The following is a 25356-nucleotide window of genomic DNA, read 5'->3' as shown; positions in this document are numbered from 1 at the left end:
ATCATTTTGTTTTTAGATGACAAATTATCTACAGTCAGGATTCCCAGATTATTTTCCTCTTTTGCTTTAGTTATTTTTTCATTTATCATTGTGAATCTCCACGAGAGTTTCTTGTATTTACCCATTTCTTAAATTTTGCTGCTTTTATTTTTCCATAAGATTTCATGTTCCATTTGCAGCTCCATTCATAAATATTATCTAGCTTCTCCTGTAGAAGTTTACAATTGTCTTCACCCATCACTTTTTGCAAAATCTTCGCATTACCAAGGAATGGATTAGTGTAGTGTTCTCATTTTCTATAGCTACATGTCTGTATTCAGCACTAGCTCTTTGTGTTCTGTTTCACTCCATGCTCTTGTCTTTGGTGGAATAATACCATTGGAAAGTTTTTTTACTTCCTTCTAAAAAAAAATTCTCACACTGACAATCCCTAGACATCAACACAATATATTTTTTCTGAGTGACTTATGTTCACCCCAGAGGCTGTTGCCTGTTACCTGAAGGCTGGTCTTTGCAAGATAACCAAGGACAATGGATTGATTGATTTGTTCTCATATTCATTACCTTTGCCATATTTTCTCCCAGTACTATCTTTTTGCTTTTATGGGTTTTAACTTGTATGCCATCACCCCTAGGAAGGGGGAAATGTCCTTAGGTATATATACATCATTAATTTTCCTCACAGTTTTTCCCTTCTACCCCATGAGTTGTAGTTTCCGTAACCCAAGTGAACATCAATATTTCAATCAAGCAAGGTCATGACAGAACACGTTATGTCTAGATTTCTCTCATTGTAACAATCATTGGTCTGTAACATAGCTTTATCATTCTCTACATCAATGTATGCCACTTCCATACTTCCATTCAATTTTTTCTTCACTAGATCTTTCAATATTATTTTCTCAATCAGATCTTGTATTTTTATCCACCCTCTTGAACATTAATATTTCTATTAAGCTTGGTCTCAGAAAACATATTATTTCAAGATCTTTTTCCTAATCTTTGACCAGTAATCTAATTGATACCATTCCATCTGCATCAGTGTATGCCACGTAGACTTTATTCCATTTCTTCTTCTTTATCTGGATCTTTCATTTGATACCACTTTCTCAGTCACATTATTGCACCAGGTCTCTCTTGCATTAGACCTGTAGCTCTTGGGTAACTAACAGTAACCACTGGATTGGCCCACAAGTCACTCTTGGAAGTTATAATGTTGTCTGGGTAAGGCTAAAGTAGAGCAGTGTAGGATGAGGTTTTTGCTGTCTTCTAGGTGGTAATTGCATCTTATTGTCACTTTCTCAGTCTCTGGACTGTCTCTTTCTAACTAAACTCTCTCTTCTTTTACATTCTCATTTTTACCTTTGCTTCACTGACACATTTTCTTGTTTTCCCTTTTCTCAAGAACAAGGTAGTTTTCATGGTTCACATGTTTGACACTTGGGAAGCATTATTTTTCAAGAATACCTTGCAGTAAAATAATTGCAGGGGTGGGACACCCATTAGTGAGGGCTGAATTATAATTTTTAGGGCACACTTAAATTTACCATAATGTTTAAATTGATCAATTTTGGATGGTAAAAGATGCCTAACCAGAAATTTGGAATTTTATATTTTGAAAATTACTAACCTGAGGACAAAGAGAAAAGGGTTTTACAATTTCTTTTCCTCATCCCTCTCATCCGTATAGAGCTTTTTCATTGTACTTGCTTCCTCCTTTTCTGTTTTTCCAGTTATAAAAGCCCATTAACCTCCTTGGCACACTGAAGAGATTTTCTGGTTACCATTTGTGTATCAGAGGACAGATTTTGTATTAGTAGTAGTATCATGTTTCACAACTCAGTTTGAACATACATTTCCAGGACAGTTCTGTCATATTCTAATCTGAAATAATGCAGATTTCCAAGTGCACATAAGTTATTTTACCAAGTTATCCCATGAGAGTGGTACTAGGAAATCAGCATGTGTATGTTTTGGCAAATAGTTGACAATTTTATTTTGCTGGGGATCGGACTTGGAGACATGGTCAGACCAAGGTGTACTCCACAACTGAATGATTTTGTCTGGTCTTCCCACACCAAAATCCATACAGTATACCATAGTATTGAATGGGCTAATGGGTAACTTTAAAGATATGGAAGCTATAATAATGAATTTCTTTACACAAAATGTTATAGCAACAGAACAATAATTGGGATACAGAAGACCTGGTGGGCTGTTGTTGCAGATGATGAACAGTTGCATGGTGTTTAGTGGAACTAATGCATCCAAGGAAATCGGCCAGTCTAAAGGCTGACTAACTCATGCATGCCTATTTGAAATGTGTGGGCACTACAGTGCCAGGATATGCACTAAATTTGCTTTAGACTTGCATGTGTTACTTGATAATCTGTAGTATTCTTATGATTCTAGTAATTGCTTATAATGCTCAATGGGGGTATTTGGATTACTGCTGACAGATGATCTATATTACACTATATGGGGGTGTCCATGATAGTGTATGAAGTAGTTGTTAACTGAAATGTGACATTCTTAGAATGTGTAAGTTTCATGGGAAATGCTTGTAGAAATATATAGCATACACATCTAGTTGTATTTTACAGGGTGGAGTCTTTTCTTGCAATGTCCCATCTCCTGAGTCCATCAAACTGAATGCAACCCCTTTAGCTTAATTTATAATTGTGTACTATTTTAAGTGCACACTGTTTTGGTTGGCAGCCCATTCTATTTCCCTCTATTTTATTTTGAAAATTGTATATATATTTTTAGTATACACGTAAATTATTGCCCATTTTATTTTACATTTGTGAAATTTTGAAATTTCTGAATGGTAAATGTTACACAATAGACCCTTGTCCCGTCCTTGGGTCGGCTGAGTTAGAGTGCACACCCATTTCAAGCACATTGAAAAACCATTGAATCCCTCCCATCTCATCACTTCATGGATGAAGGATCATTCCTGCAATCCCCCCCCCCCCAACCACCACACAACTCGGGTCAGGGGAAATGCAACAAAGCACAACACTTCTGCAGCAGGGCCTGACAGCCAGAGCTGATTTAACCCCACCATTTCATCATTTGGTGACTAACAACCCCCTTTATTCTCATAACCAGTGACATACTTCACAGTTTTGCTAATACCAGATGATGGGTAGTCCCCAGATTGAAGGAACAAGCCAGCCTAGATTTACCCTATAAACTTGACTGATGTATCATGTACATTTTATTTTAACCAGCAATTGTCAGATGGGTGGCCTTTAAAGTGACAGTGATTATATTGTGATTCTTCCATCAGTCCACAAGTAATATTAATTCCAGCATCAACTATGAGTGTCAGTCCATTGCCCTTGGTCTCTCTTGCAGAAGACCAGTGTCCTTCAGGTAACTGGCAGCAGCCTCTGAGCAGGACCACAAGTCACTCAGGGAAGATACTTTGTGTTATTATTAAGGGATTGTTGGTGTGGTGCACAGTAGTATGAGATGTTCTATGTTCTCTGTATGGTGGTTACATCTGTGGCCAGGCCTATTCTACATTCATGTGGTTTTAATGCTGGATGGTGTCCCGAACAGTCATGCCAACGTAGTTCTTATCTGGTGAGAAGATTTTTTCCTGAGGGGCCTATGTCTGGGGGTTGTTGTTGAAGTGTTGGGTTTGGCAGACTGTCTTTGAAGGGTTTGTTTAGTGATCTGATCTCAGTGTATTTACCTAGTATTATACAGGAAGGGAGCTATGCTCATGGTGACCTGTCTTTGTATGTTTCAGCATCAATTTTTTTTCCTAAAATCTTGAATAGTGTTTGCACACACTGTTTCTTTATCTAAATTATTCCAGGTATCCAGTACTCTATGTGGGAAGCTTTTTTTTTCAGGTCTCTTCTATAGTTATCCTTTTTGAGTTTCTTTTCGTGTCCTCTTATTTTTCCATTGTCCCATTTTAATAAATCATTCCTATCTAGGATTTTCATTCCTTTCATGATTCTATAACTAATCAACAGATCTCTTTCTCTTATTTGTTCCAGAGTTGGTAATTCCAATTTGGACAATATTTGTTCATATGTTAATTTGGAGAGAGTTGGTGCCAACTTAGTTGTTGCTCCTTGTATTCTTTCTAATTTCTTTAAATTCTTTTTTAGCACTGGGTGTCCATAGTGTTGCTGTGTACTCCAGTTTTGGTCGTATTAGTGTAATTAATATTGTTTAAATAATTTCCTCATCCAAGTAGTCAACTGCCACTTTCATTGACCTTAAAAGGTTGAAGGTTTCTCTGACTATTTTATTGGTATGTTTGTCCAGTGTCATGTCTTTGCTGATTATTACTCCAAGGTCTCTTTCTGAGTTCACTTTTTTGACTTCACCAATTTTATAATTTCTTGATATTCTATTTTTATTTTTTCCAAACTCCATTATACTACACTTCTCGATATTGAAGTTCACATCCCACTTTTGAGTCCATTTCCAAATTTTGTCCAGGTCTAACTGTAATGATTCACAATCATCCTCTGTTCTACTTTCTTTAGTATTTTTGCATCATCTGCAAAAGTGGCGTACTACAATGATCAGGTTTGGGATCCGTTTTGTTCTTGATATATGTAAATTATCTAGACGACAGCCTCCTCTGCAAAGTATCAAAATTTGGTGATGACACAAAAATCACTGGTAAAGTAACAACCACCAAAGAGAAAGAAACTCTGCGATCCAATCTAGACAGATCGTAAAGCTGGGCAAGCAAGTGGCAAATTAAATTTAACGTTAACAAATGTAAAGTCATGCACATTGGAAGTAACATTGATCACCAATACCAGATGAATGGCATAATACTGGATTCAGTAACTAAAGAAAAAGATCTGGAGTTTTAATATGAAATGACTTGAAGCTAAGTCAACATTGCTCAAAAGTTGTTAAAACAGCAAATAAATTGGTTGGCTTTATCAGAAGAGTCTTTGAAAATAAATCAGAAAAAATATTGCTAAACCTTTATAATTCCTTGGTCCATCCCCATCTCAAATACTGTGTACAATTTTGGTCCCCATACTACTAGAAAGATATTAATAAACTAGAAAGAGTGCAACGGAGAATGACCAAAATGATATCAAGGCTGAGAAATCTGCGATATGAAGAAAGACTCTAAAAGTGTAAATTTATTCTCACTTTCAAAAAGGAAAATGTAAGGAGATGTAATCAAGGTTTTTAAAATGTTCAAAGGCTTTGACAACATCAATGTCAAAGATTACTTCTTATTAGACCAATCAAATACAAGCAGACATCACAATTTTAAAGTAATTGGTAAAAGATTTTCTTCAAATGAAAGTAAGCATTTCTTCTTTAATTGGATTGTTAATGTGTGGAATTCGTTACCTTCCACTGTCATTGAAAGCAACACAATTACAACATTTAAAAATTGCCTAGATAATTACTTAGACTCTAATCTGCAAATAAAATATTATCCCTTGCAATAAAAGATCTGGCAGCCTGGCATTTAATTGTAATTGGATAGGATAGTGGTAGCAGTAGTATTAGTTCATCTTCTATCGCTTAGTTACCCTGTTTTCTTAACTATAGTTTAGTATAGTAAAAACAAACAGCCTCATTAGGGCCAGTAGGCCTGCTGTTGTTTGTTCTTCCTTTGTGTTCTTTTAAAGAACTTCATATAACACACTACTCCTTCATGTCATTTCTATGAACGTGTTTGCTTGTACACAATCTACTTACTGCTCTCTTTCATGGTGCAAGATTATCCATAAGGATATAGACACTGGTAGACTACAATCCTTAACACACCCTCATGGAACACAACCTATCAAACAAAATCTTGGTCACACAAGACATTTTTTAAAATCTGAATAGATCATCATCCAGAATTTCTAAGCATTTCATTGTATATATATATATATATATATATATATATATATATATATATATATATATATATTACCATTTTTTCACACATTTTGACTATTGTGTTGATCAAGGATACTGGTCTATAATTTAGTAGTATCTCCTAATTTACCCCTTTGACAGGAACACATTCTATGCCAGAACCCTGAACACTACACACCATTCACACTTCAATTTGCAATCACCACCAACAGAATGCAACAAAAAAGAATAACCCTGCAGCATACTACACACCTATACCACACAAAATATCCACACAAAAGCATATATACATCCAGATCACTAAACAAGCCCTTCAAGACAGACTGCTGCCAAATACAATACTCTAAATCCCCCACCCCAGATGTAAGCCCCACAGGAAAACCCCTGCCTCACCAGATAAGAATCACATTGGCATGCCTACACTCAGGACACCATTATAACAGGACCAACAAAGAATAGGCCTGGATACAGAAACAAAACTACCCCAGATGCAACCATCGCACACAGAACATGCAACACATCACATTACAATGGCCCACATTAACAATCCCTAGACAACAATACAATATTTCTTCCCTGGATGACCTATGGGCACACCTGGAGGCTGTTCCCAATTACCTGAAGGATGCTGGTCTTCTGCAAGAGAAATCAGGGGCATCAGGCTGACCAACTCATATGAATGTTGGTACATACTGTGTGATTTCCAGTCCAGTAGCATCTTCCTATCTTTCATAGAACATACAATTGAGCATTTATTTAATGTGTTCTATCCACTACTTTTTCTCAACTTTTTCAATATCCAATATGAGATCCCATCTGGCAGAGAAGCCTTTCTCATTTTCAGTTTCTAAAATTTAAACACTTCAATTACTTCCACAGATATGCTGTTTATAACTTCTTTCCTATCTTCACCCATTGCTCCCTTAGATTCCACTGCCTTATTAGATACTGGTTGGAAGTTGTCATTATTTCTGCTTTCATTCCTACATCATATTCTACCCTTTGAGTTTTCAACTTGAATATTTCTTTTCTGTGTTTCAGCTTAACCCACACAAATCTGAAGGACAACTTTGGCTGTTCCATACATTTGTTACATCCTCAAAAGTTGTTTTCCTGTACTCTTTTTATTCTTATATATTCAAATGTGTTGGTACATATTCGGAAGTATGCTTGTCTTGCATTCATTTAGTTTTGTGTTCGAATCCCATGCTCCTCTAATTCCCAGCAATGACTGTTAATTGTCCCAAAAGTCATAGTACATAGGGCCACAGCCATGTACCTCCTGATGTAGGTTCCTTACCTTATTATTGTATATATTTTCATATATAATATGCCGGAATCGACTGGGACTCCGGAGATGAAATAGGTATTCAACATCATAGCGTCCGTGACGTAGACAGACTTGGGACTGAAGGTTATAGAATCACGGGGATATTTGATGCGTATTTAATGCAGATCTGATCCATCGTTCGATAATACGTTGATTTTGATGAAAAACTGTAAAAAGTACTATAATTACTATAGGCTAAAGGCTACCCAAGAAGAGGGTATCACAAAGGATGCACTAGAATACTCTAAACCTCAAATACAAAGAGTTTTAAGACTTACATGGTTTGCTTAGGCGTGGGGTGTGTACATCTTTCTAGATCGGACCAAGACTGGCGCCTAGAGGTGACCCACAGTAACCGGTTCTTACACACCTTCTTAAGTCTAATTCTTTAAGTGAACATCGTACAAATAATGAGATGCTATCTTGCAGCACAGCTTGCAGACAACTTACAATGATAGTATTCTTAAGCAGACGAAGCTTCTGCTCGCAGCATACTTAAATTAAACATGACGAAAAACAAACTTGGAAACCTCTTCCGAGGGGAAACGAGCCTTACGACAAAAGATATGTAAACATGGGGATACACGGACATATAAAAAAGCCCCGTTACCTCTCGTAACGGCACACTCCCTTCCTAATTTTCTAGGGGGAAAAATTACCAAAACTATTGACCTAGCAACACAAGCTCAGAAATGGGTCTTACATATTCATGGGCTTTGTTGTTTACCACAACTCTTACTTGGACCTTCCTGACTAAATCATCCTTGCCAGGGAATACTTTGTTTACAATACCCAAGGGCCACTGTCCTTGGGGACACTCTTGATTTTTTACCAACACTACATCATCCACCTTTACATTTGGAGAGGAATTGACCCACTTTCTTCTGGGTTGTAAAGAGGAAAGATACTCTTTCTTCCATCTCTTCCAGAATTCCTCAGCAAGGTGATGGACATGCTTCCATTGAGATTTGTATACTGCCTTAATATCTATCTCTTCAGGAAGAGTTACAGGAATATCAGTTTTCTGAGTGAGAAGGATGGACGGAGACAAAATGAAAGGACTACTAGGGTCCGAGGAAACAGGAACTAAAGGTCTGGAATTCACGATCTTACATACTTCTGCAAAGAAGGTTACTAACACCTCATGTGTTAATGCCTTGGGGTGATGGTTAGTCAGTATCACATTCATGATGTTGCGGACTATCCCCACCATACGCTCCCATGCTCCACCCATGTGAGAAGCATGAGGAGGGTTAAACAACCAAGTGCAACCTTGACTTGACAAGAAACTATTGACATCACCACCTTCATCGGTAATGGCAAGCAAGTTCAGTGCTTTGACAGCACCTACAAAGTTCGTGCCTCTGTCAGAACGCATCATCTTAACTGGGCCACGAATACAAATGAATCTCTTTAAGGCATTAATGAAGGAAGAAGTACTCAATTCTTCTACAGTCTCTATGTGGATAGCTCTGGAAACAAGACAGGTGAACAGAACGCCCCATCTTTTACTTTCGAGGAAGGAACTTCTAGTGCGCCGAGTTTTTATATGCCAGGGGCCAAAAAGGTCAACTCCTACATAGGAAAATGGCGGATTGGGAGTAAGTCTATCGACGGGTAAGTCTCCCATCTTCTGAACACACACCTTACCTCTTACCCTTTTACAGGTGACGCATTTGGAAATGACCTTAGAAATGGTACGTTTCCCTCCCAAAATCCAGAAACCACCTGTACGGACGGCTCCTTCTGTAATCACTCTCCCTTGGTGGTGCACTGTCTCATGGTAGTGACGGATCAACAACAAGCCTAAGTGGGATTCCTTTGGAATAATAATAGGCCTTGCAAGCATACCAAGTACATCACTGCCTTGACTCAACCTGCCTCCTACACGAAGTAGGCCCTTCTGGTCTAAATAAGGAGACAGAGATGCAATGGGACTGGAAGGAGGTAAACAAACTTCACCTTGCAATTTAGTCATGGCAGACGAGAAATAATCCTTTTGGTATGTCTGAACAATGAAATCAGCTGCATCTTCTAGTTGATCGGGTGACTTATGTTTGTTGCATATATGCCAACCTGAACAACACTTGTTACCTTGTTTGAAAGAACGGGCTATATGCTTAAGGAGAGCTACCGCTCTTACAAGTCTCCTCCAACAGGAGAAATTAGAGAACCTCTGAGCTAATGACGCAATTGCAGGCTCTACATTGCTTTTGTTTGCACTAACAAGGGGTTCAGACTCAATTGTGTAGTCTGATACCTTTACTTCTTTATCTGTCTCAGGGCTTACAAGAGGAAAACTTCCACTGGTGGATACAACATCCTCAAATAAGCTTGAGGGACCTGACAACCAATCACTCTGATTTAGGTTGGTTATTTCAAGACCACGGGTAGCCAGGTCTGCTGGATTACAATCTGTAGGTACATAATGCCATTGGTTAGGTTCGGTGGACGACCTAATGTGGTCTACTCTGTTACTCACGTAGACCTGAAATCTACGCCTTTCATTATGAATATAGCCCAAGACAATCATGCTGTCAGAATAGAAATGCCTTGCGTCTAAGGGTTTGTCCAAGCAATCCGAGATGGAATTGCTGAGATTAACTGCCATCACTGCAGCACACAACTCTAACCTGGGAATAGTATGACCATGGTTGGGAGCTACTTTAGCTTGTCCCCTCACAAAACACACCTGGTAGCTTTTGGTATCACTGAAAACCTTAAGATATGATACAGCTCCTACTGCTACTCTGGAAGCATCTGAAAAGGTATGAAGCTCTATCCTGTGAGCTTGAGACAAAGAAATACTAGCAAACTGACGATTGATGCTTATATCCTTGAGGTCCCTTAAGGACGTTAGCCATCTGGACCATTTGGTATGGATCTTAGCTGGTATGGGTTCATCCCAACCACACTTTAGATTGGTTATCTCTCTTAGGAGTAGTTTTCCCACTATTATTACTGGGGCTAAGAATCCCATGGGGTCAAACAGACTATTTACAACAGACAGTATCCCTCTTTTTGTCGAAGGCTTGTCTGAATCCATGAACTTATAGACGAAAACGTCTCTTTGGATGTCCCATAAGAGGCCCAGGCTAGACTGCATAGGCATAGAGTCAGAAGTTAGGTTCAGCTCCTGAAGGTTATCAGCCAGCTCACTGGTGGCAAACTTTTCCAGCACTTCCTTACTGTTGGAAGTGATCTTGTGCAAGCGCAGGCGTCCTCCTTCTTGAAGTGCTGACTTAGAGTCTTGGATTAACTTGTAAGCAGTCTCCGCATCTGGCAGAGATGCTAACCCATCATCCACGTAGAAATTGTTCTCTATGAAATAGCGAACTTCAGGAGAGGCATCTTCTACAGACTTACGCAAGCCATAGGTGGCAATGGCGGGAGATGGCGTGTTCCCAAAAACGTGAACAGTCATTCTATACTCAATCAACCTTTCATCAGGGTCATTATTCTTGTACCAGAAGAATCTGAGATAATCTCTTTGCTCAGTCTTCACTTTGAAATTGTAGAACATCTGTTCTACATCAGCTGCCACTGCTACAGCTTCCTGACGGAAACGTAGAAGAATCCCGAGAATACTGTTTGTCATATCAGGACCTGACATCAGCATATCATTTAGGGAGAACTCTCTGGATTTGGCAGAAGAGTCGAACACAACCCTGATCTTGTCAGGTTTCTTAGGGTGGTACACCCCAAACAATGGAAGATACCAGCACTTCTGATCAGACTTCAATGGTGGTGCAACCTCAGCATGCCCACGATCTAACATCTTTTGCATGAAGGCCATCATATGCTGACGTTTTTCCGGCTTTGTGCTGAGGCTACGATGGAGAGACAGTGTGCGGTGCCACACAAAGTCTCTATTATTACTGGTGGGTACAACATTGGGACGGAAAGGCAGTGGCGCGACCCAATGACCACTTTGATCCTTGCGGAACTCTGAGTTCATAACATCCAAGAACTTCCTGTCTTCAATCGACAGGGCGGCCTTGTCATCATCTTTGGTTACCTTGAACAAATCATCCTTTACTTCAGAAACATGAATCTGGTTACCACATGGTGCGACTATAGAGGGACGTCTATCATGTACAAAGGATGTTTTGAAACTGCTAATGACAGGAGGCCTACAAGTGCCATGGAGACACACTTCCCCAATGATTGCCCAACCCAGACTGGTCTGTTGAGCTAGAGGGGCATTGACAGGTCCAATTCTCTGGTCAAAAATGTAATGAGCTGAAGGCACATCTCGACCAATGATGAGTAGAATCTCAGCTTCAGGAACCAGAGGTGGAATACATTCGGCCAGATCGGACAGATGGGGATAACCACGAGCTATGGCGGGGGTGGGTATCTCTTCTCTTACATTGGGAATGCTGTCGCATTCCACTAACTGAGGGATATGTACCTCTTGTGAGTTATGCCAAGACACGATGGTGTAATTTTTGGTGGTGCGCCCAGAAGCGCCTGTTACACCTGCACAGGTAGCTAGACGATATGAAACCCGTTTGCTCAGCTTGTCAAACAAATCGAAAAACTCAGACCTTGCTAAAGAGCAATTGCACTGATCGTCTAGGATGGCATAACACCACACTCCGAGCTCTGGCTTACTTTCAGGATAGACCTTTACCAAGAAGGTCTTGGCGCAGGACTTACTCGTGGAAGTGGGGTTACTGCATATCAAGGTACATTTGGAATTGACCGCAGCATCCTCCCCTCCCTGAGTCTTTACTATGGGGGTAAGAACATTTGGAAGCGGCACTTGATTGACTACAGGGGAGCGAGGTGTTTTATCTTGAGCAACCTCCCTTCCATGCTGTGTAACCGCTTGAGTCGAACTCCTCTTCGACCTGGGTTCATCGTGATGTAAGGCAGTCACATGAGTATGGGCCTTACAGAGTTTGCAGAAAGTTCTCTCTTTGCAGCTGGAAGGAGGATGGTTACCTTTGCAACATCTGTTGCACACTCCTTTATCGTTTAAGAAAACCTTCCTCTCGCTCACTGACATGGTGCGAAAAGCCCTGCAGAAATCCAAATGGTGTACGTAGGCATCATGGTAGACGCAAAAATCTCCCTTTTCTGCCTTTCTTTGCTCGGTAGGACTAGCGGCGCCAACAGACCTGTCAGCGCCCATGGTCGACTTACTGCCACTGGACAACATGGTGTCAGTCTTCTTCACACGTACTTGAGGAAACTTAGAGGGAGGTGGCTTCTCTGGTTTCACAAAACCATCGGCTCCAAGGCTTTGATAAGAGAAACATGGATCATTCTCGACCCTTGCCATCTCCTTCACAAACTCAATGAAGAAGGAGAAAGGTGGGTACGGCACACCGTGAGCAGTCTTGTAGTTCATGGCTCTGCCAGTCCACGCTTTCTGTATACAGGGTGGAAGTTTTGCGACAATGGGATTGATGCCTGACGAGGCGTCATAATATGCAAACAGTGTACTGTATACAGGGTTAGCCTTCAAGGCTTCTATCTGATACAGAATGTCACACAGGTCGTATAACCTTAAGGTGTCTCTAGGTGAAATCCTAGAGAAGTTGGCGAGCTTCTTTTTAATTGAAGTCTCAATGATCGAAGGGGCAGCAAACCTGTCATCCAAGCGCTCCCAAATTCTACTGCACGCCAGGTTTGGATTCTTGGCATTTGAGTTTCTGGTTGTACGGGCCCATTCTTTAGACTCAGGACCTAGGTACTTAACTAACAGGTCTATTTCCTCCTTACATGAGGTGCCTAACTCTTGCACGACCTCCTTGAAACTCTCTTTCCAAACAGCATAGTCTTCCGCAGTATCATCAAACGTAGACAGCCTGCTAAGAAGTAAATCCTTCCGCAAGAAGAACTTGCTCAAATCGGCAGAATTGGAGGTTGTCCCCAATCTAGGAGATGCACTACGAGGAGGTTTTACTACAGGTGGTGACACATAAGAAACATGGTTAGCAACAGGTTGCTGCGCAGGTTGCAGAGACCTCACCTTTACCTTTTCGATACGAGGTTCAAAACTGAATGGAACATTGTTAGCAGGCTGTGAGTTAACTCTGAAATCAGAACAGGGCTTGAAAACAGGGCTTTCAGGATTCAAGCCTACCAGATCCTTCTGACTAGCGGAAACATCGACTATACCACCCTGTTGCTCCACATATAGTTGGGTGCGGGTAGCGACTGTACCTTTTAATTGGTCCCAGTCACTGCATGTTTCCCAATCATCGTCGGGTCCTAAGTGCCTAAGTTCGGCTTCGGCTTCTTCCAACTCCTTTTGCTGTGTCATAAGTTTGAACTTGGCCTGCATTTCAGCCTGCTCTTTCATAAGCTGACCCTCCTGTTCGGCAAACTTAACTCTGATCCGAGCGGTCTCCACCTTGGCTCGTTGCTTCCTTGCAACACTAACACTGGTGCTACTGGAACGACCTGACCTAACCGACCTTCTTGAACTGCCCTTCATGGAAGGGGGCATACAACGCTCAGAGTGGTCGACGAGGGATAAAGGAACTTGACTGGACTTCGGGTCATCTTGTAAAAACGGTTCAGTGTGGTGTTCCTCTTCCGTGACTTCAACTGAGGAAGAGGAAGCATAGTTACTGATTACCTGACGAAAAGATGCCTGAAAATCCCTGTCTTCGTGCTTCACTGATTCAGCACGAGCCAGACTTTCTGGAGTACGTTCACGCATTAAGAATTCCAGGTACCTTTTTACAGTATCCTGGTACACAGCGTGGGCCTCATACAACCAAGGACCATGATTCGGTTCTTCCAATAAGGCTTGTACTCCTTCTCTACTCGCCTTTACCCTCTCTTCATGCTGATCAGACGCTCTCTGAAAAGCCTCTTGCCCTTCAGCCGTGAGGACTCTGACCCTACCAGAGACGGGTCCTTCATCTATACTGTGGTTGGAAGACATATTGCCAAGTGAGAGAAACAGTGAGAGACAAGACAGTAATATGATAAAGAAGACAAGGAAAACTCGAACTTAATCGAAAACCACGGAGTACGTTACCACACTCCTAACTATACGACTATTGAGGTAGACAACAACAGATTAAACCCTACATTTGGTTCAATCTAAAAATGCACATTAGTCGCATGCTTATATTAACATATGACAGGATTTAGGCAAGGTAGCTTGCCTTCAAAGGAAAAACACATGCTCTGCGACGAGGTGTTATGTAAACACTGTTGGGGCTTGGCAACCATACGTTGTTGCCACATCACACTCGCGCGCCGATACGATCACTAAGACTGCCACATCACACTCGCGCGCCGATACGATCACTAAGACTGCCACATCACACTCGCGCGCCGATACGATCACTACACTTTGGCTTGCGCTACACTACACCCAAGCACACACATGCACTTATGCCAGGAAGGCGACACATCAAGTTCATGTGGTGACGACGAGGGGAATCTAGACGTGGCAACGGCGTGCAGGGCGTGGTCTGGCCGACACCTCATTCCTATGCTTTCTTCATCTGTTCGTTTCTATCGAACCATTTTTTCATTGTGCCGGAATCGACTGGGACTCCGGAGATGAAATAGGTATTCAACATCATAGCGTCCGTGACGTAGACAGACTTGGGACTGAAGGTTATAGAATCACGGGGATATTTGATGCGTATTTAATGCAGATCTGATCCATCGTTCGATAATACGTTGATTTTGATGAAAAACTGTAAAAAGTACTACAATTACTATAGGCTAAAGGCTACCCAAGAAGAGGGTATCACAAAGGCTGCACTAGAATACTCTAAACCTCAAATACAAAGAGTTTTAAGACTTACATGGTTTGTTTAGGCGTGGGGTGTGTACATCTTTCTAGATCGGACCAAGACTGGCGCCTAGAGGTGACCCACAGTAACCGGTTCTTACACACCTTCTTAAGTCTAATTCTTTAAGTGAACATCGTACAAATAATGAGATGCTATCTTGCAGCACAGCTTGCAGACAACTTACAATGATAGTATTCTTAAGCAGACGAAGCTTCTGCTCGCAGCATACTTAAATTAAACATGACGAAAAACAAACTTGGAAACCTCTTCCGAGGGGAAACGAGCCTTACGACAAAAAGATATGTAAACATGGGGATACACGGACATATAAAAAAGCCCCGTTACCTCTCGTAACGGCACATATAAGGTTCTGAGAGGGAAGAAAGGGTGAAGGATGGGAGTGGAATGGGTGGGAGAGGGTATTTTCCTTTTAACTCTGCTACCTCCCTCATAAGGGGAAAAGACCTTGATATATAAAAATATTGTTGTAGCACATTGGTAAAATTAAACTACCCACTATCAGAAAATAGATAAATAGAAGATTCTGTATATCTTGACCATTCTCAGTGGTCAAAATATACAAAATCTTCCATTTCTTATATATTTTCCGATAGTGGGTTATAAGTTTAATTTTACCTATGTGCTACAAAATTATTTTTCCCTGATGTATGTATATATACAGAATCTTCTGTTTATATTATTTTCCAATAACAGGTTGTAAGTTTAATATATATATATATATGTGTGTGTGTGTGTGTGTATATATATATATATATATATATATATATATTTATATATATATTTCCCTAGTTGTATTTTGTGGGAGAAGAGCTGTGCTCATAGTGACCCACAGTTGTATCTTTCCATAACCAGTTCTTTCTTAAAATCGCGTATAGTTTTAACACTCACTGTTTTTTCTTTCATTTTGTTCCATGTATCTATTACTCTGTGTGGAAAGCTGTTCTTTTTCAGATCTCTTCTGTAACTGTCTTTCTTAAGTTTCTTCTCATCTCCTCTTGTATGTCTTCTGTCCCATTTAAGTAGGTCATCCCTATCAAGGATTTCCATCGCTTTCATAACTCTGTAGATGGTTATTAATTCGCTTCTTTCTTCTTTGTTCTAGAGTTGATAAGTTTAGTTTGTCCAATTTTTGTTTGTATGTCAACTTGCTAAGTGTTGGTGCCATCTTTGTCATTGCTCTTTGAATTCTTTCTAGTTTTTTTTTACAAGGTGTTTATAGTGATGCTGCATATTCTAATTTTGGTCTTACCAGCATAACTAGTATCCTCGTTACCATTTCCTCATCCATGGGGTCAAAGGCCACTTTCATTGATCTTGTTAAATTGTAAGTTTCACCAACTATTTTGTTTACATGTTTGTCTGGTGTCATATCATTTGAGATAATTACTCCTAGGTCTCTTTCTGAGTTTACATTTGTAACTTCCTTTGTATCAATTTTGTATTGACCCAATATTCTATTTTTGCTTTTTCCAAATTCCATTATACTACATTTCTTAATATTGAAATTCACATCGTTTTTTATACTCCATTTCCAGACTTGGTCCAGGTCTTCTTGAAAAGATTTGCAATCTTCTTCTGTACTTACTCTCTTCAATAGTTTTGCATCATCTGCAAAGAAGTTCATATAATATTCTATGCCTTCATCCATGTCGTTTATATAAACAGCAAACATTATCAGAGCCAATACAGAGCCTTAGGGGACTGCTTATCATATTAACCCAATTTGAGCTCTTTTCTCTAAGTACCACTCTCATTTTTCTAACGTTCAAGAAGTCTTTCATCCATTCCAATAATTTTCCTCGTATTCCACCTATTGTTTCAATTTTTCTTAGTAGCTTTTTGTGTGACACTTTGTCAAAAGCCTTTTATAATTCCAAGAAGGCACAGTCTGCCCAACCATCTCTTTCTTGTATTATTTCTATTAATCTTGAGTAAAAGTGTATTAAGTTTGTAGTACATGATCTTTCACTTCTGAATCCAAATTAGTTGGGGTTTAGTATGTTCTTCTCTTCCAAGAGTTTAGTCCATTCAGTTTTGATAACTCGGATATTTTTGCAATTGTGCTTGTAAGGGATACCGGTCTATAGTTTGTTGGATTTTCTTTATCTCCTCCCTTATATATTGGTACAGTATTTGCATTTTTCCAATCTTGTGGTACTTTTCCTTCTTTGAGTGAGAAGTCAATTATCTTGTGTATTTTATCTATGAGTTCATCTATACATTCTTTAATATCCAGTTTGCTATTCAGTCTGGCCCATATGACTTTCTGATGTAAAGTTTCTTTATTTGGTCCCTTATTTCTTTCTGTGTCACCATTATTTCTTTCATTTTGGGGGAACCTTCTTTCTGTCCTGCATCCCTTAATGTATTTACCTAGTTGCATTTTACGGGAAGGGGAGCTATACTCGTGGTGTCCCGTCTCCATATTTTTAAATTCATATATCATATTTGCACACACCACATTCTCATCTAACCTGTTCCAAACGTCTATTATCCTGTGGGGAAAGCTGTTCTTTTTCAGGTCTCTTCTATAATTGTCTTTCTTCATTTTCTTTCCATGTCCTCTTGTATCTCTACTATCCCATTTTATTAGATCCTCTCTATCAATAATTTCCATGCCTTTGATGATTCTATAAATAATGATCAAGTCTCCGCTCTTCTTTGCTCCAATGTCTGTAGCACAAGTTTTGCCAGCCTCTCCTCATATGATAGTTCTGAGAGTGTTGGTGCCAACTTCGTAATTGCTCTTTGTATTCTTTCAAGTTTTGTTATACATTTTTTTTTGTACTTGGTGACCACGTTGTCACTGCATACTCCAGTTTTGGTCTTATCAAAGTGACTAGTATTTTCTTCACCATTTCTTCATCCAGGTATGTAAATGCCACTTTGATTGATCTTGTTAAATTATAAGTTTCTCCAAATATTTTTATATATTTCTCAGGGGATATATTATTCATAATGATGACTCCCAGATCCTTCTCATTTTCTACTTTTTTAATTTCTACCTCTCCCAAATTATATGATCCTAATATTTTTTTTTGCTTCTTCCAAATTCCGTTATACTATACTGCTTAATATTAAATTCCATCTCCCACTTCCTACTCCATTCCCATACTTTATTGAAATCACTCTGCAGTGACTCACATTCTTCTACAGTGTTCACTTTTTCAACAATTTTGCATTGTCCACAAAGAAGCTCATGTAACTTTCAATTCCTTTATCCATATCATTAACTTATATAGCAAACATTATTAGGGCCAGAACTGTTCCTTATGGAACTCCACTAATAACTTCATCCCAATTAGAGTGTCTCTTATCACCACTCTCCATTTTCTTTCATGCAAGAAGTCTTCCATCCACTTCAGCAGTTTGCCCTAAACACATTAAATTTGTGGCGCATGATCGTCCTTGTCCAAATTCAAATTGCCTTGGATTTAGTACATTTTTTTTTTTTTTTTTTTTTCCCCCAAATGCCATACCCATCTAATTTTAGTAATTCTTTCATAAATTTTAGCTATCATATTTGTAAGAGAGACTGGTCTGTAGTTAGTAGGGTCTTCCTTGTTTCCCCCTTTATATATTGGTACTATATTTGCTCTTTTCCAATCTTCTGGAACTTTTCCTTCTTTCAATGAACTACTTATTAGACTATGTATTTTGTCTGTTAGTTCATTCCTGCATTCTCTCAAAATCCAGTTTGCCATTTCATCTGGTCCATGCAATTTTCTGACATCGAGATTACTCAAGTGATTCATTATTTCTTTCCTTGTTACTTCTATCTCTTTCATAGGGGGGACTTTCTCCTCCCACTCGATATCTCTAAGTTGTATGTTCTCCCTCGTAAACACCAATTTAAAATGCTTGTTTATAATTTCTGCCATTTCTATTTCCTCGGTGTTTTCAACTTTTCCTTGTAGTTTCTCAAATTCTTGTTTGTTTTTTACAAATCTGTAAAATAGTTTTAGTTGATCTTTACATTTTTCTATGACATCTTTTTCGTATTTTCTCTTTTCCTCTCTGCACGCTTGTACATATTGATTTCTATATCTAGAATATATTTTCCATTTTTCAGGTCTTTTCTTTTTTCCATTTTTTCCAAGCTTTATCCCTTTTGTCTTTTAACTCCCTACTTCTTTTGTTGTACCAACACTATACTTATACTTTTTTGTCTTGGAACATACTTTTCCACTCGTTCTTTATAAATTTTTGTCAAAATATTCCATTTCTCTTCTACTGTTGTTTCCTCCTTGTGTATCCTTTCCCAATCTGCTTTTTGAAAGAATTGTCTTATTTTATCATACATCAATCTTCCCTTTCTATATTCATTTTTTTCCTTGTATTTTTCCTCATTTAGTTCTACTTCAACCAATATGTGGTCACTTTTACTTATTGGTGTCTTGTATTTAATCTTGTCCACTATTTCAGGTTCTGATGTGATTATTAGGTCCAGTCTCGATGGTTCTTCCTTATTTCTATACCTAGTATTCTTTTGTATCCATTGCATCATTCTATAATCATATCAAATAGTACATTTCCCCATAGGTTGTCTCCACCCTTCACTGTCCTCTCTTCCCAGCAGATTTCTTTACAATTTAAGTCACCCATTATCACTATTCTTCCTCCATCTTCCATTAACTTATTTAGTGTTAACCTTGTGTTTTCTAACATAGTTTTGTGTTCTCTCTCTTCCCATGAAGCCATTTAATTTACCACAAACTTCCTGCTCTTTCCATCCCTGTCCTCCACTTCCATCATAATCATTTCTACTCTATTCTTTCCATATGTGACATTCCTCACCTTTATATCCTTCTTAGTCAGGAACATAACTCCACCCCCTTGTTTTACCAGTTTCTAATCCAATAATTATATGCACCATGTCCTACACTGTTGGGTGGTAGTGGACCTTTCAATTTTGTCTCTACAGTTCCCATTATGTCTGGTTCTTTTTCCTTCAGGTAATCATTCAGTTCGTTCAAGCCTGTTATTAAGCCATCTATATTTGTGTAACACACTTTTAATTTTCTGCTACTTCCATTGTGTTTTCTGTTTTTCTCTGCTATGAACCATTCCTCATTTTCATATCCACTACTCGCCAATAGAATTTCTCATTTTCTGACTGTTCATTTCTCGTTTTTTTTTTCCTTAGCTTCTAGTCTTTTTGTTTTCTCATCCTCTCTTTCCTCTGTATTCATCTCTTTTTTTTATCCATACCTGTTTGTACTGATTACTTTTTGCTAGTTTCCCTGTTTTTGCTAAGATATTCTCTGCTGTCATTTGTGACCTGAATAACCTCAATTGGTCTGGTCTTATCTGTATTGTATTTCCCTATTCTATATATTTCTTCAATTTCTTTCCCTGTTTCTTGTTCATACTCTTGAACTATTAATATCTTGTTTACCTTTTCCTTCTCTTTTACTCTTGTAGTCCTATTTGGATTATGCTTCTCTTCCATCCCTAATATAATTATACATTTCTTTTTATCCACTAAGTCTCTTACTTTATTCTCCTTCTCCCTCATCACTTTAATAACTGTGTCCTTAGTTTGTTCTTTCATCTGTTGTGTTGCTATATCTCTAAATTCAATTTTGTTGTTCTCTTGGACTTTTTTCCAACCACTTACCTCTTTTGCTATGGACTCTTTATTCTCTTTATTATTATTCTTTAATTCCTCATTTTCATCTTTTACTTCTTTTTACTGTCTTTTTAATTCTTCTATTTATTTAGGTTTTAGTTCTTTAGTTCTTCCAATTTATCAACTCTTTGTGTAATCTGTGTACGTTGGCTGAACCTAACCTCCCACTGTTTGTTCATGTTCTCTACTTTTATCTCTAGACTTGCTAATTGTTGGAGGTTGTCATCCCCTCCCTCATTAAATCCATGGAAATGATTATCTCCACCTTCTGTTGTGTTGTTCTTATCTATATTTCTAATTTTAAAGCCTTTACTGATATTTTCATCTTCACCTGCGTCATCTGTAGCCCATTTGTTTACATTCCTTCTGATATCCAGGGGGAAGCCCATTCGTCTCCATCATTTTTTTTTTTTTTTTTTTTTTTTTTTTTTTTTTCATTTTTCCTCATTAATCCCTCCTCTTCTCCTTTTTCTTCACCTGCCCACTACACCATGAGCTTTCCCTTTCCCTATTAATACAACACAGGTACTCCCTTGTTGAAATTTACAAAAATATTGTTTTTTTCTGGAGTTCCAATAATCACCGTCTCTCTGCAAATTGTGTGTGTGTGTGTATTTTACCTAGTTGTATTATACAGGAAGGGAGCTATGCTTGTGGTGATCCATCTTTGTATCTTTCAGCATCAAATTTTTTCTTAAAATCTTGAATAGTGTTTGCACACACTGTTTCTTTATCTAAATTATTCCAGGTATCCAGTACTCTATGTGGGAAGCTTTTTTTCAGATCTCTTCAATAGTTATCCTTTTTGAGTTTCTTTTCATGTCCTCTTATTTTTCCTTTGACCCATTTTGATAAATCATTCCAATCTAGGATTTCCATTCCTTTCATGTTTCTATAAATAGTATAAATAGTCCGCAGATCTCCTCTTTCTCTTCTTTGTTCCAGAGTTGGTAATACCAATTTGGACAATCTTTGTTTGTATGTTAATTTGGAGAAAGTTGGTGCCAACTTTGTCATTCTTTTATTCTTTCTAATTTCTTTATATTCCTTTTAGTACTGGGTGTCCATAGTGTTGCTGCATATTCCAGTTTTGGTCTTATTAGTGTAACTAATACTTTTTTAATCCTTTCCTCATCCAAGTAGTCAAATGCCACTTTCATTGACCTTAATAGGTTGAAGGTTTCTCTGACTATTTTATTGATATGTTTGTCCAGTGTCATGTCTTTGCTGATTATTACTGCAAGGTCTCTTTCAGAGCTCACTTTTTTTACTTCTTCACCAATTTAATAATTTCTTTATATTTTATTTTTACTTTTTCCAAACTCCATTACACTACACTTCTTGATATTGTATTGGAGTTCACTTCCCACTTTTGAGTCCATTTCCAGATTCTATCCAGGTCTAACTGTAATAATTCACAATCCTCCTCTGTTCTTACTTTCTTTACTATTTTTGCATCATCTGCGAAGAAATTCATATAACACTCCACTCCTTCATCCATGTCATTTATATATATGGTAAACATGATTGGAGCCAGTACCGAACCTTGCAGGACACCACTTATCATTTCTTCCCAATTCAAGTATTTGTCTCTAATTACTACTCTCATTTTTCTCCCAATCAGGAAGTCTTCCATCCATTCCAATAATTTTCCTCTGATGCCACCTATGTATATATATATGTATATATATATATATATATATATATATCTATATATATATAATTATATATATATATATAATATATGTATATATATATATATATATATATATATATATATACATATATATATATATATATATATATATATGTATTTACCTAGTTGTATTTTATGGAACAAGAGCTATGCTCGTAGTGACCCATTTTCACATCTCTCCACATCCATTTTATTCTTAAAATCATGTATGTGTGTGTATACATATATATACATGTATACAGGATGGAGGTATTAGAAAATTAAGTGTCCTTCACAAATATAGATGGCATAATAACAGGCTTGAATGAACTGAATGATTACCTGATGGAAAAAAACCTGACATAATGGGAATTGTGGAGACAAAATTGAAAGGCCCATTACCACCCAACAGTGTAGGACATGGTGTATATAAATATTGGATTAGAAACAGAGAAGTAAAACAAGGTGGTAGAGTTATGTTCCTGACTAATGATATAAATGTGAGAAATGTTACATATAGAAAGAATAGAATAGAGATGATTATGATGAAAGTAGAGGAGAGGGACAAGAAGAGCAGGAAGTTGTGATAAATTATGTGCCTCCTAAAACGGTTTCGTGGGAATAGAGAGAACACAAGGATATGTTAAAAGACACAAGGATAACACTAAATAAGTTAATGGAAGATGGAGGAAGAATAGTTATGATGGGTGACTAATTGTAAAGAAATCTGATGGGAAGAAATGAGGGTGAAGGGTGGAGACAACCTATGGGGAAATGTACCGGTACTTCTTGATATGATTATAGAACATACAGTGACACAGTGGATACAAGAGAATACTAGGTATAGAAATGAAGGGCCATCGAGTCTAGACCTAATAATATCAGAACCTGAAATAGTGGACAAGATTGAATATAAGACACCACTGAGTAAAAGTGACCACATATTAGTAGAACTGGAACTAAATGAAGAAAAATACATGGAAAAAAACGAATAATATAGAAAGGGAAGAATGATGTATGGAAAAAAATATATAAAATGAGAAAAAAGAATCAAAAAGCAGACTGGGAAAGGATATACAAAAAGAAACAACAGTACAAGAGAAATGGAAAATTTTGACAAAACTTTATAAGGAGTGGAAAAGTATGTTCCAAGACAAAAACAAGAAAATGGATATGTAGAATGTTGGTACAACAGATTAGAGAGTTAAAAGATAAAAGGAATAAAGCTTGGATAACCTGGAGGAAAGACAAAAAACCTGAAAAATATATACTGATTATAGAAATGAATATGTACAAATGCACAGAGAAAAAAAGAGAAAACATGAAAAGGATGTCATAAAAAATGTAAAGATCAACCAAAACTATTTTATAGATTTGTAAACAACAAACTTAAAAACAAACAAGAATTAGTGAAACTATGACAAGGAGGAATAGAATACACAGAGGAAATAGAAATGGCAGAAATTATGAACAAATATTTTAAATCGGTGTTTACAAGAGAGCACATACAACTTAGAGATGTCAAGAGGGAGGGGAAAGTCCCCCCCTATGAAAGAGATAAAAGTAACAAAGAATGAAATAATGAATCACTTAAGTAATCTTAATGTTAGAAAATTGCATGATCCAGATGAAATGACAAACTGGATTTTGAGAGAATACAGGAACGAATTAACAGACAAATACATAGTCTAATAAGTAGTTCATTGAAGGAAGGAAAAATTTCAGAAGATTGGAAAAGAGCAAATATTGTACCAATATATAAGGGGGGAAACGAAGAAGATCCTACAAACTATAGACCGGTCGCTCTTACAAGTACGATAGCTAAAATTTATGAATTCAAACAGTTTGGATTCAGACAAGGAAGATCGTGTGTCATAAACTTGATGTGTTTATATTCAAGACTAATAGATACAATACAAGAAGGAGAAGGATGGGCTGATCGTGCCTTTCTAGACCTGAAAAAAGCTTTTGATAAGGTGCTACATAAGAAATTGCTTAAGAAATTAGAAACTTCAGGAGGAATACAGGGCAAACTACTTAAGTGGATAGAAGACTTCCCGCATGAAAGGAAAATGAGATTGGTTATAAGAGACAAACATTTCAATTCAATTGGGATGAGGTGATTAGTGGAGTTCCACAAGGAACATTTTTGGCCCCAATAATGTTTGTTATATATATTAATGATATGGATGAAGGAATTGAAAGTCATATAAACTTCTTCACAGATGATGCAAAAATGTTGAAAAAAGTGAGCACCGAAGAAGATTGTGAGTTGTTGCAGAGTGATCTCAGTAAAGTATGAGAATGGAGTAGGAAGTGGGAGATCGAATTCAACATTAAGAAGTGTAGTATAATGGAATTTGGAAGAAGCAAAAAAATAATAATGGGATCATATACATTGGGAGAGGAAGAAATTAAAAAAGTAGAAAATGAGAAGGACCTAGGAGTCATTATTATAAATAGTTTGTCCCCTGAGAAACATAAAAACAACATTTTTGGAGAAACTTATATTTTAATTAGAACAATCAAAGTGGCATTTACATACCTGGACAAAGAAATAGTGAAGAAAATACTAGTCACTTTGATGAGACCAAAATTGGAGTATGCAGTGACGACATGGTCACCAAGTACAAAAAAATGTATAACAAAACTTGAAAGAATACAAAGAGCAATTACAAAATTGCCACCAACACTCTCAGAACTATCATATGAGGAGAGGCTGGCAAAACTTGAACTACAGACATTGGAACAAAGAAGAGAGACTTGATAACTATTCATAGAATCATGAAAGGCATGGAAATTATTGATAGAGAGGATCTAATAAAATGGGATAGTAGAGATACAAGAGGACATGGAAAGAAAATGAAGAAAGACAATTATAGAAGAGACCTGAAAAAGAATAGCTTTCCCCACAGGATAATAGACATTTGGAGCAAGTTAGACGAAAAGGTGGTATGTGCAAAAACAATACATGAATTTGAAAACAGACCAGATAAAATGAGATGTGAAGACGGGACACCATGAGCATAGCTTCCCTTCCCATAAA

General features: G+C 37.8%; 1 protein-coding gene across 8 annotated transcripts in view; it reads left to right on the top strand.

The window, feature by feature from the left end:
- The window catches only part of Chi (LIM domain-binding protein 2 Chi), a 499269-nt gene that overhangs the window by 392005 nt on the left and 81908 nt on the right, over window positions 1-25356 (top strand). The gene's annotated exons all lie outside the window — the stretch shown is intronic.

This window comes from Oratosquilla oratoria, chromosome 1 (genome assembly GCF_046742065.1).
Source record: "Oratosquilla oratoria isolate Oo_2021 chromosome 1, ASM4674206v1, whole genome shotgun sequence".
In the NCBI taxonomy this organism is placed as follows: domain Eukaryota; kingdom Metazoa; phylum Arthropoda; class Malacostraca; order Stomatopoda; family Squillidae; genus Oratosquilla; species Oratosquilla oratoria.
Note: the sequence above shows the minus strand (reverse complement) of the source record. Positions and strands in the feature narration are given on the sequence as shown.